The following is a 10,915-nucleotide window of genomic DNA, read 5'->3' on the forward strand; positions in this document are numbered from 1 at the left end:
CCAGCTTCAAGCTTGGGCTACATAGCAAGACTCCATTTCTACTATTTTAAAAAGAGGGCCAGGAACAGTGGCTCATGCCTGTAATCCAAGCACTTTGGGAGACTAGGGTGGACAGATTGCTTGAGTCCAGGGTTTTGAGGCCAGCTTGGGCAACATGGTGAAACCCCATCTCTACTAAAAAAAAAAAAAAAAAGAGAGAGAGAGAGAAAATTAGCAGGGTATGAGGTGTTCGTCTCTGATCCCATCTACTCAGGAGGCTGAGGCAGGAGGATCTATTGAGCCAGGGAGGCAGAGGTTGCAGTGAGCCTAGATCATGCCACTACACTCCTGCCTGGGTGACAGAGTAAACCCTGTCTCAAAAAAATAAATTAAGAGAAATTAATTTTTCCCTAGACAGCAGGGCAATTAATTTCTCTTTCTCTCTCTTTCTTTTGTTCTTTCTTTTTCTTTTCCTTCCCTCCTTCCCTTCTTCCCTCCTTCCCTCCTTCCCTCCTTCCTTCCTTCTTTCCTTCCTTCTTGTTAAATTTGTCCAATATTTATTGAATTGTGAATGGTGACAAACATTGCCGCAATCAGAGGCTCATCCATGCTGATGCCTCTCTTGGCTTCCCTTTGAGAAGGAAGCCTGAGGCGGAACATCCCCAAACTCTGGGAGACAACCGGGGAGACATGGGGTATGCACAGAGATATGATGAAACAGGAGTGGAGTGGGGCGTGGATCCTGGGAAAGACACGGACACACAGACTCTCCCACACAGAGGCAAAGACCAGGGGCGTCAGTCTGCCCCCAAGCAGCCGTGAGAATATCAGGGAAAGACCAGGCGTCCATGAAACAGTTCAGTCCTTCCTGTCATGAAGTGTCTGCCGACAGGTCCCCGGACTCGGCCTTCAGGGCGCATTAGCCCTGAGCCAAGACAGCTTTGATGGCGGCCACCAGCTTCAGAAACTTGCTTTCTGTGTCCATGTAGCCATCACCTTTCTTCTTAGAGTGAATCAACTTTCTGGCTACCATTACTTCAAAGAACCCAGTGTCCTGGGGAGCTCCCTCACCTCCAATGTCCAGGCAGCCAGGGAACTCACCTTCTAACTTCTTGAGCTGAAGATACTTGGACTTACAGCCTCAAGCTCACAATAAACAACTCAGACAGCGAGAGCCATGGCTCGGGGCTGCCACATTCTCTGGGAAGTAGACACCCCGGGGCACAGCGACCTCCCTGCGCGCCACACACACACACACACACACACACACACACACATATTTTTTTGAGATGGAGTCTCGTTCCATCGCCAGACTGGAGTACAGTGGCATGATCTCGGCTCACTGCAACCTCCACCACCCGGGTTCAAGCGATTCTGCCTCAGCCTCCCAAGCAGCAGGGATTACAGGCCCAGGCCACAATGCCCAGCTAATTTTTATATTTTTAGTAGAGAAGGGGTTTCACCACGTTGGCCAGGATGGTCTTGATCTCCTGACCTTGTTATCTGCCTGCCTTGGCCTCCCAAAGTGCTAGGATTATAGGCGTGGGCCACCGCGTCCGGCCCAGAAATTTCTTTTAAAAAAGAATTTTATTCATTTAAAATATATGCATACAGTTGCTTACTATAGGCACTGTCTTAAGCATTTGTTTCCACCAGCCATACTAAATGACTCATCTGCATCACCAGATTTCAGGAGAAATTAGGTGCACTGCCAGAAGAAAAGGAAATACTTTAGATACTAGTTTTAGCAAAACATGGCATTAATGCATTGCAGATGGAGCAGGATGTGAATTTACCTTCAACCTCCCAACTCATGGATTTTGAGAAAAACTAGAAAAAAATACTGACAAAGAATCCATTAAACCAAATTACTTTTTGCTGTACATGTACTTGACCACATCATTTTGCATATTAAAGAGCAACTATAGTTAAACAGGCTGGGCTCAGTGGCTCACGTTTATAATCCCAGCCCTTTGGGAGGCTGAGGAGAGCAGATCACAAGGTCAGGAGATCAAGACCATCCTAGCTAACACAGTGAAACCACGTCTCTACTAAAAATAAAAAAAATTAGCTGGGTGTGCTGGCGGGTGCCTGTAATCCCAGCTACTCAGGAGGCTGAGGCAGGAGAAAATAGCTTGAACCCAAGAGTCAGAGGTCACGGTGAGCCGGGATCATGCCACTGCACTCCAGCCTGGGTGACAGAGTGAGATTCCATCTCAAAAAAAAAAAAAAATTTTTTTTTTTTTTTTTTTTTAGATATGGAGTCTTGCGATATTGGCCAGGCTGCTCTCAAAATCCCGATTGCCCAGGATGCCAAAAATCTTGTGATTTTCTAGAATCTACTATGAGAACCATTGAATAATTACAACGTATTTGGCAACAATGAAAATTTTCCATTATCTTACATTCAATATTTGATTTAATTTATACAGAGTGATTTAATGCTTGTCATAATTGTAATTCATTTTGTTTGTTTTTTTTCAGATGGAGTCTCGCTCTGTCACCCAGGCTGAAGTGCAGTGGCGTGATCTTGGCTCACTGCAACCTCTGCCTCCCAGGTTCAAACAGTTCCCTGCCTCAGCCTCCTGAGTAGCTGGGATTGCAGGTGACTGCCACCACGCCCCACTAATTTGTGTGTGTGTGTGTTTTTAATTTACATAAAGACGGGGTTTCACCATGTTGGTCAGGCTGGTCTTGAACTCCCGACCTCAGGTGGTCTGCCCACCTTGGCCTCCTAAAGTGCTGGGATTACAGGCGTGAGCCACCACGGCTGGCCCATAATTGTTATTCTTTTAAAAAAATTTTTTTTATACAAATAGGATCTTACTATGTTGCTGAGGCTGGTCTGAAACTCCTGGCCTCAAGTGATCCTCCTGCCTCAGCCTTCCAAAATGTTGGGATTATAGGTATGAGCCAGTTCTATGCCCAGGTATGCCCAGTCCTATAATTGTTATTCCTGAGAAATAATAAACTCACTTATATAATGGCTTACTGAAGGATGGGGCAACTTTTTGTAATTCTCTAAAACAGGAATCAGCAAGTACGGGCCACAGGCTAAATTTTCAACTTGCTTCCTGTGTTCTTTTCTTTCTTTCTCTGTCTTTCTTTCTTTTTCTTCTTCTTCTTTTTTGGATAGGCTTTACTTATTTATTTTTATTTTTTTCATTTTTTGAAAGGGGGTTTCACTCTGTCGCTCAGGTTGGAGTGCAGTGGCATGATCTTGGGTCACTGCAATCTCTGCCTCCTGGGTTCAAGCGATTCTCTTGCCTCAGCCTCGTGACTGACTTGGATTACAGGCGTCTGCCACCACACCCTGCTAATTTTTTTTTTTTTTTGGCACGATCTTGGTTCACTGCAACCTCCACCTCCCGGGTTCAAGCAATTCTTCCACCTCAGCCTCCCCAGTAGCTGGGATTATAGGCACCTGTCATCATGCCCAGCTAATTTTTGTATTTTTGTAGAGATAGGGTTTCACCATGTTAGTCTTGAACTCCTGACCTCAAGTGATCCACCCACCTTGGCCTCCCAAAGTGCTGGGATTACAGGCGTGAGCTACCGCGCCCAGCCTATTTATTTATTTTTTGAGATGGAGTTTCACTCTTCTTGCCCAGGCTAGAGTGCAATGGTGCAATCTTGGCTCACTGCAACCTCTGCCTCCCGGGTTCAAGCAATTCTCCTGCCTTAGCCTCCTGAGTAGGTGGGATTACAGGCGTACGCCTCTATGCCCAGCTAATTTTGTATTTTTTTTGAGTAGAGACCAGGTTTCACTATGTTGGCCATGTTGGTCTCACACTCCTGACCTCTGGTGATCCGCTCACCTTGACCTCCTAAAGTGCTGGGATTACAGGCACGTGGCTAATAGGCTTTATTTTTTAAGAGCAGTTTAGGGTTTAGGCAAAATTGAGCAGAAGATACCATCTGTGTACTTCCTACCTCTACACATGAATAGCCTCCTCTGTTTTCAATATATCCCCCATCACAGTGATACATTTGTGACAATTGATGACTCTACATTGACACTTCATTACCACCTGACTCCCTGTTTTTGTAGGACCTGTGCAAGCCAAGAATGATTGTGACATTTTTAAAGGTGGGGAAAAAAACTTTTAAGAGTACTATTTCTCGACGTCTATCTATAGACACTATGAAATTCAAATGTCAGTGTCCATAAATAAAGTTTTATTAGAATGCAGTCAGACCCAGTTGATTAAGTAGTGCCTGTGGCTCCTTTTGTGCCCCATAACTGAGTTGAGTAGGTACCATCATGAGCATATGGTCTACAAAGCTTAAAATATGTACTAACTAGCCGGGCACGGTGGTTCACGCCTGTAATCCCAGCACTTTGGGAGGCCGAGGTGGGAGGATCATGAGGTCAGGAGTTAAAGACCAGCCTGACCAATATGGTGAAACCCCATCTCTACCAAAAATACAAAAATTAGCCAGGCGTGGTGGTGTGCACCTGTAGCCCCAGCTACCCAGGAGGCTGAGGCAGGAGGCACAGAGGTTGCAGTAAGCCAAGATTGTGCCATTGCACTCCAGCCTGGGTGACAGAACGAGACTCTGTCTCAAAATAGAATAAAATAAAATAAGTATTATCTGTTCCTTTACATACACAAAAATTGCCATCCCCTGCTCTGAAAGGCAAACGATGAGCTAGTGCAGCCTGAAGAGATTTGAATTGAGGCAAAATTCCCTCCAGACCAAACATTGATACCTGCCACCTGAGTGTCTCACCTTGATGGCACAAAGATATCTTAAACTTGGCAGGGATCATATCCTTCCCCATACCTGGTTCTTCTGCGCCACCTTCCCCCATCAAACCAGTTGCTTAAGCCAGAGCTTTTTTTGGTGAGTTTTTGTGATTCCCCCACAATTGAACCTCCTTCCCTGCTCCTCCGTCCCATTAATCATCGCGTTTGTATCTTCCAAATCCATCTCCTTCTCCACATAACTCCAGCTAGCCTCATGGCTGAAGTTTTCAGTATTTCCTGAAGGAGACTGAAGCAGTGTCCTCCGTGGGCTGGGTCTACAGGTGTGCACCACCACACCTGGCTGATTTTTTGTATTTTCAGTAGAGATAAGTTTTCACCATGTTGGCTAGCCTGGTCTCAAGCTTCTGGCCTCAAGTGGTCCACCTACTTCGGCCTCCCAAAGTGCTAGGATTACAGGTATGAGCCACAGTGCCCAGCTTTTTTTTTTTTTTTTTTTGACAGTCTGCTTTGTCACCCACACTCTATACCAGGAGTACAGAGGCATGATCACAGCTCACTGCAGCCTCAAACTCCTGGGTTTAAGCAATCCACCTGCCTCAGACTCCCAAAGTGCTAGGATTACAGGGATGAACTGCTGTGCCCAGCCTGGCTCCGACTCTTAGATCCTCTATTCGTCCTTTACCACACAGCTAGAGTGACCTTCTTGGTATCTGTCCTCATCATTCCTCTCTTTCCCTCCCCTCGGTGGTAAAGAACTAGACCACCGTGTTTGCCTGTCCATTTTGTCTTCCAGTGACCCATCATCTTTCCTCTAGCTCTGCTCTTTTTTCTGTGTAGATATGATGCAGCTGACAATCCCCACATTTAGGCCACTGTCCAGCCCTAAGTGAGCACGTGGCCCCCCTGGACCAATCAGTTTCTTTCTCCTGGGAAGTTTCTTCTTGAGTGAAGATGCACAAGGTAGAAATGCTGATACCAATTGGTACAGGTGGATATGGACACAGTGTCTGGACATGGTGGCTCATGCCTATTACAGGAATCCTAGCACTTCAAGAGGCTGAGGTGGGCCGATTGCATGAGCCCAGGAGTTCGAGACCAATCTAGGCAACAGGGTGAAATCCTGTCTCTACAAAAAATACAAAAATTATCCGGGTGTGGTGGCGTACGCCTGGAGTCCCTGCTACTCAGGAGGCTGAGGAGGGAGGATCACTTGAGCCCAGGAGATGGAGGATACAGTGAGCCAAGATTGTGCCATTGTGCTCCAGCCTGGGTGACAGAGCAAGACCCTATCTAAAAACCACCACAACAAAAAATTGACACAGAAGACTGCTCCATAGGTAGGGTTTTGGAGTGTGGAAGTCACATTGCTTACATTCAAATTTTGGTTCACCCACTCACTAAACTAGGTGACTCTTGGCAAGTCCCAGAACTGGTCCATGCCTCAGTATCCTACCTGTGCAATGGCGATCACAGAAAAAAATCACACTTACTGAGGTCTCACCATTTGAGTGAGTGTGAAGTGCTGAGGACAGTTCTTGGTACACAGGGGGAGCCTAGTAAAGGAAGCTGTCCTTATAACTTGAGAGTCAGTGTACAAATCCCTGTAGCTGGGATCCTGGATCCGTTTCTCCTTTTTCTACTTCCCTCGTCCTAAAGTTCCTCCCTCCTCCTCCTTCATCTTCTTGTTTAAATAGAGACAAGGAGGGTCTCACTATGTTGCCCCAGCTGCTCTGGCACTCCTGGGTTCAAGCGATCCTCCCATCTGAGTCTTCCAGAGTACTGGGATCACAGGTATGAGCCACTGCACCCAGCCATTCATTCTTCTTAGATTTCTTCAGTTTTCCTTTTCTTCAGTTTTCCAGATAAAAAGCATCTTTTTATCTTTCTTAAAATAGTTTGAGTGGGGTTTTGTTTGCTGACAAAAATTGGCCAGGCACAGTGGTTCATGCCTGAAACGTCAGCACTTTAGAGGCCAAGATGAGATGATCGCTTGAGTTCAGGAGTTCAAGACCAGCCTGGGAAACATGGCAAAACCTCGTTTCTACAAAAATAATTTTAAAAATTGGCTCATACCTGTAATCCCAGCACTTTTGGAAGCCGAGGCAGGTGTATCACTTGAGGTCAGGAGTTCAAGACCAGCCTGGCCAATGTGGTGAAATCCCATCTCTACTGAAAATACAAAAATTAGCCAGGTGTGGTGGCATGCACCTGTTGTCCCAGCTACTCAGGAGGTAGAGGCAGGCAATTCGCTTGAACCAGGGAGGCAGAGGTTGCAGTGAGCTGAGATCTCACCACGGCACTCCAGCCTGGGTGACAGAGTGAGTCTCCATCTAAAAACAAAAAAACAAAAACAAATTAGCCAGGCATGGTGGCACATACCTGTAGTCCCAGCTACTCAAGAAGCAGAGGTGGGAGGATCATCTCAACCTGGGAGGTCCAGGCTGCAGTGAGCCGTGATGGCACCACTGCACCGCAGCCTGAGTGACAGAGCCCCTGCCTCAAACAAACAAACAAACAAACAAAAGTATTATTAGGGTCCATTCTTTTGGACTTAGCTCCTGCACTGGTCCCAGCAGATCAGACCAAATCAAAATGGAGTCACCCATGCTAAGTGCCATATAATCAAACTGAAACTTTAAGGAAGTAGATAGATCCCAAAATAGACAAGTTTTTCCTGAAAACAAGGAATTTCAGTCTAGCAAGTTCATCTTAACAAAAAAGTCCCATCTGCTTTAACCGGTACAAAAAAAAATTAACCTGAAGTTTTTCTTTAATTGTGACAAAAGGAAAATGTCAAAAAAGCATTTTTTGTATTATTCTCTTTCCTTGTTCCCACCTTACAAAGCCTGCTGTTCTGCTATTGCCCAGCATTCTATTTTGTAGAATAAAGCCAATTAGATCTATAAGTACATATATTTTTCCTAGAGACAGGATCTCCCTCTATGCCCCAGGCTAGAATGCAGTGATTATGGCTCACTGCAACCTCAAACTCTTAGACTCAAATAAGCGTCCTCGCCTAAGCCTCCGGAACAGCTGGCACTGCAGACGTGTCCTACCATGCCCAGCTAATTTCCTTATTTTTATTTTTTGTAGAGACAGAAGTCTTGCTATGTTGCTCAGGCTGGTCTCAAACTCCTGGCCTCAAGCAATCCTCTATCCTTGGCCTCCAAAAGTGCTGGAATTATAGGCGTGAGCCACTGTGGCAGGCCTAGAACTAATTTGTTGTCATTTTTTCTCTTGACAGAACCAAAAGAACCCCAGCCAACATTCCCTCTATGACTCACCATTGTTCTGGGGACACAGGTCAGAAAGTATAGCAAGGCCGCAGGGACCTCAGTTGGTGCCCTGGCCCTACCAACTTCCCAGGCTCATCTCTCCTCACCACCTCTCCAGCTTCTTGTGTGTCCCTGAATGGTTTTTTTTTTTTTTTTTTTTTTTTGAGTCAGAATCCCTCTCTGTCACCCAGGCTGGAGAGCAGTGGCAGGATCTTAGTTCACTGCAACCTTAAACTCCCACCTTGATCCTCCTGCCTCAGTCTCCCATGTAGCTGGCACCACAGGCACGCACCATAGTGCCCAGCCAATTTTTTAAATTTTTTGTAGAGACTGGATCTCACATTGTTGCCCAGGCTGGTCTTGAACTCCAAGGCTTAAGTGATCCTCCTATCTTGGCCTCACAAAATGCTAGGATTAGAGGAGAGAGCCACTGCACTCCCTGAGTTTGCCAACCTCTCCCTTTGAGTCTCAGGGCCCAGATTCTTGGCTCTCTAATCAGGAATGTCCTCTTCCCAATCCCGCACTCCTGCCCTTCCCATTCTGGTAAACAAAAATAGGTCATGTTCTACTGAGACGCCTCTGGAGAGCAGCAAGGCCTGCCCCACTCCTGTCCCCCCGACTGGTTTAGCTGAAGGGATCCATGATAACCCCCAAGGGTGAAGATTTTCTCACAATTTACTCTCCATAGCCCGCATTAGGAACAAAGGTAGAGTTTTGTTTTGCATTTTCTGAATAAAAATGCTATTATAATATGTAATATTCTTTTACAAATGGCCCACACTTGTTGGGGCTGCTGCTACACGCTTTTCCTTCTCTCCCCTTTCCCTCCTCCCTTCTCCTGCATTCCTGGGGCGCATTTATTGTATCTTACTTCCCCAGGTCAGAAGCAGGCTGTTGGAGGGCCCAGTTGGCAACTTCCCCACCTGAGAGGCCCCAGAGCCTGCCCAGGTGGGGAGCAGTTAATGTTTAATGAGTGAGTGAATGAATACATTTTAAAAGGTAAAGGCCAGGTGCAGTGGCTCACGGCTGTAATCCAGCACTTTGGGAGGCTGAAGCGGGCAGTCATGAGGTTAAGAGATCGAGACCATTCTGCCCAATATGGTGAAACCCAGTCTCTACTAAAAATAAAAAAATTAGCCGGGTATGGTGGCAGGCACCTGTAATCCCAGCTACTCGGGAGGCTGAGACAGGATAATCGCTTGAACCCAGGAGGCGGAGGTTGCAGTGAGCTGAGACTGCACCACTGCACTCCAGCCTGGATGACAGAGTGAGACTCTGTCTCAACAATAACAAAAAAGAATTATGAAGTCCAGACCTGGTGACTCACACCTGTAATTTCAACACTTCAGGAGGCAAGGTGAGCAGATCACTTGAGCCTAGGAGTTTGAGACCAGTCTGGGCAACATAGGGAGACCCCTGAATCTGAATCTACAGATAATTTTTTTAAGACATCCATACATATTCTGCTTATGTAGATAATTTTTAAAAGTTAGCCAGATGTGGCCGGGCGTGGTGGCTCATGCCTGTACTCCCAGCACTTTGGGAGGCCAAGGTGGGCGGATCTGACCTGAGGTCAGGTGTTTGAGACCAGCCTAGCCAACATGGTGAAACCCATCTCTACTAAAAATACCAAAATTATCCAGGCATGGTGGTGCGCGCCTGTAGTCCCAGCTATTCAGGAGGTTGAGGCAGAAGAATCGCTTGAACTCGGGAGATGGAGGTTGCAGTGAGCTGAGATAGGACCACTGCAAACAAAACTAACAACAGAAAGAGGCTTTATCAAAAAAAAAAAAAAAAAAAAGGCAGAAGAGGCGGCAGGACAGGAGTTTGAGACCAGCCTGGCCAAGGTGATGAAACCCCATTTCTACTAAAAATACAAAAACTAATGTGCGCCTGTAGTCCCAGCTACTCCGGAGGCTGAGGCAGGACAATCACTTGAACCCAGAAGGCGGAGGTTGCAGCGGAAACACACACACACACACACACACACACACACACACACACACACTTTAAAAAAAAACAAGTGATCTGCACAGGAGCATTCTGAACAGAGCCCCTTTCCCCTTCATTTGCCTGACCACCCCCGGCAGAGTCCCGGGTGCAGGCGGGAGGGTCAGGGACCGGCTGCGGTGTCTGTGCAGGCTTGCCTCCACCGGCCTGAATCTCAGCAGGAAGAAGCGGCTCTTCCCTCGGGCCAAGCAGGAAATGATTCTCCCACAAAACACATGACCCTGAGACCTTCCCCGGGAGTTGCACACATTCGTTTTAAAACCAGCATAGCAGTTCTGAGGGTTTTAGAGTGGGAAGGGTTTGCTCCTAGTTCTCCTAAGGCTGTCTACTGTTTAATTACGAAAAGCACTGCTGTGCTCACAGCTGAAGAAACACAGGAAGGATCAAGAAGTGAACTGCCCCCAGCTCTACCTCCTTATACCGCTTCAGAGTCCCAGGGACAGGCTGGCCCCCAGACAGGGCTGTCTGGAAGGACTGAGCAGGCACTGACCGCTCATGCTCGGGAACCAGGCCAGTGAATGCGGGTTGAATCTAGGCTGGATCACCTCCACGTCCTCATCTGTAAAATCATGCCAGGCACGTCGCATGCTTGGGACATATTCATTCACTGCATCTGGGCCACAACCCTATGAGGGAAGTATTATTATCATCTTTGTTTTACCATGAAACCTAAGGCATAGAGAGGGTAAGAACATTACTAGGCCCGGTGCCGTGGCTCATGCCTGTAATCCCAGCACTTTGGGAGGCAGGGGCTGGAGGATCGCTTGAGCCTAGGAGTTTGAGATCAGCTTGGAACATGGTGACTAAGGTCACATAGCTCGTGTATGTACAGCTGAAATTTGAAACCAGGCAACGGGGCACCACTAGGCTCTACTGCCCCTGTGAGGAGCGCACACTTACCTGTACCTGTCTCAGAGAATCTCTTTGAATTAAAGGAGA

The 10,915-nt window shown here is 46.9% G+C and overlaps 1 pseudogene; it reads right to left on the bottom strand.

Annotated features, from left to right (window-relative positions):
• Positions 1-898: 898 nt before the first annotated feature.
• Positions 899-1,158, bottom strand: LOC108303816 (annotated as a pseudogene).
• Positions 1,159-10,915: the final 9,757 nt, after the last annotated feature.

Source organism: Cebus imitator, unplaced genomic scaffold (genome assembly GCF_001604975.1).
Source record: "Cebus imitator isolate Cc_AM_T3 unplaced genomic scaffold, Cebus_imitator-1.0 Scaffold51, whole genome shotgun sequence".
NCBI lineage: Eukaryota > Metazoa > Chordata > Mammalia > Primates > Cebidae > Cebus > Cebus imitator.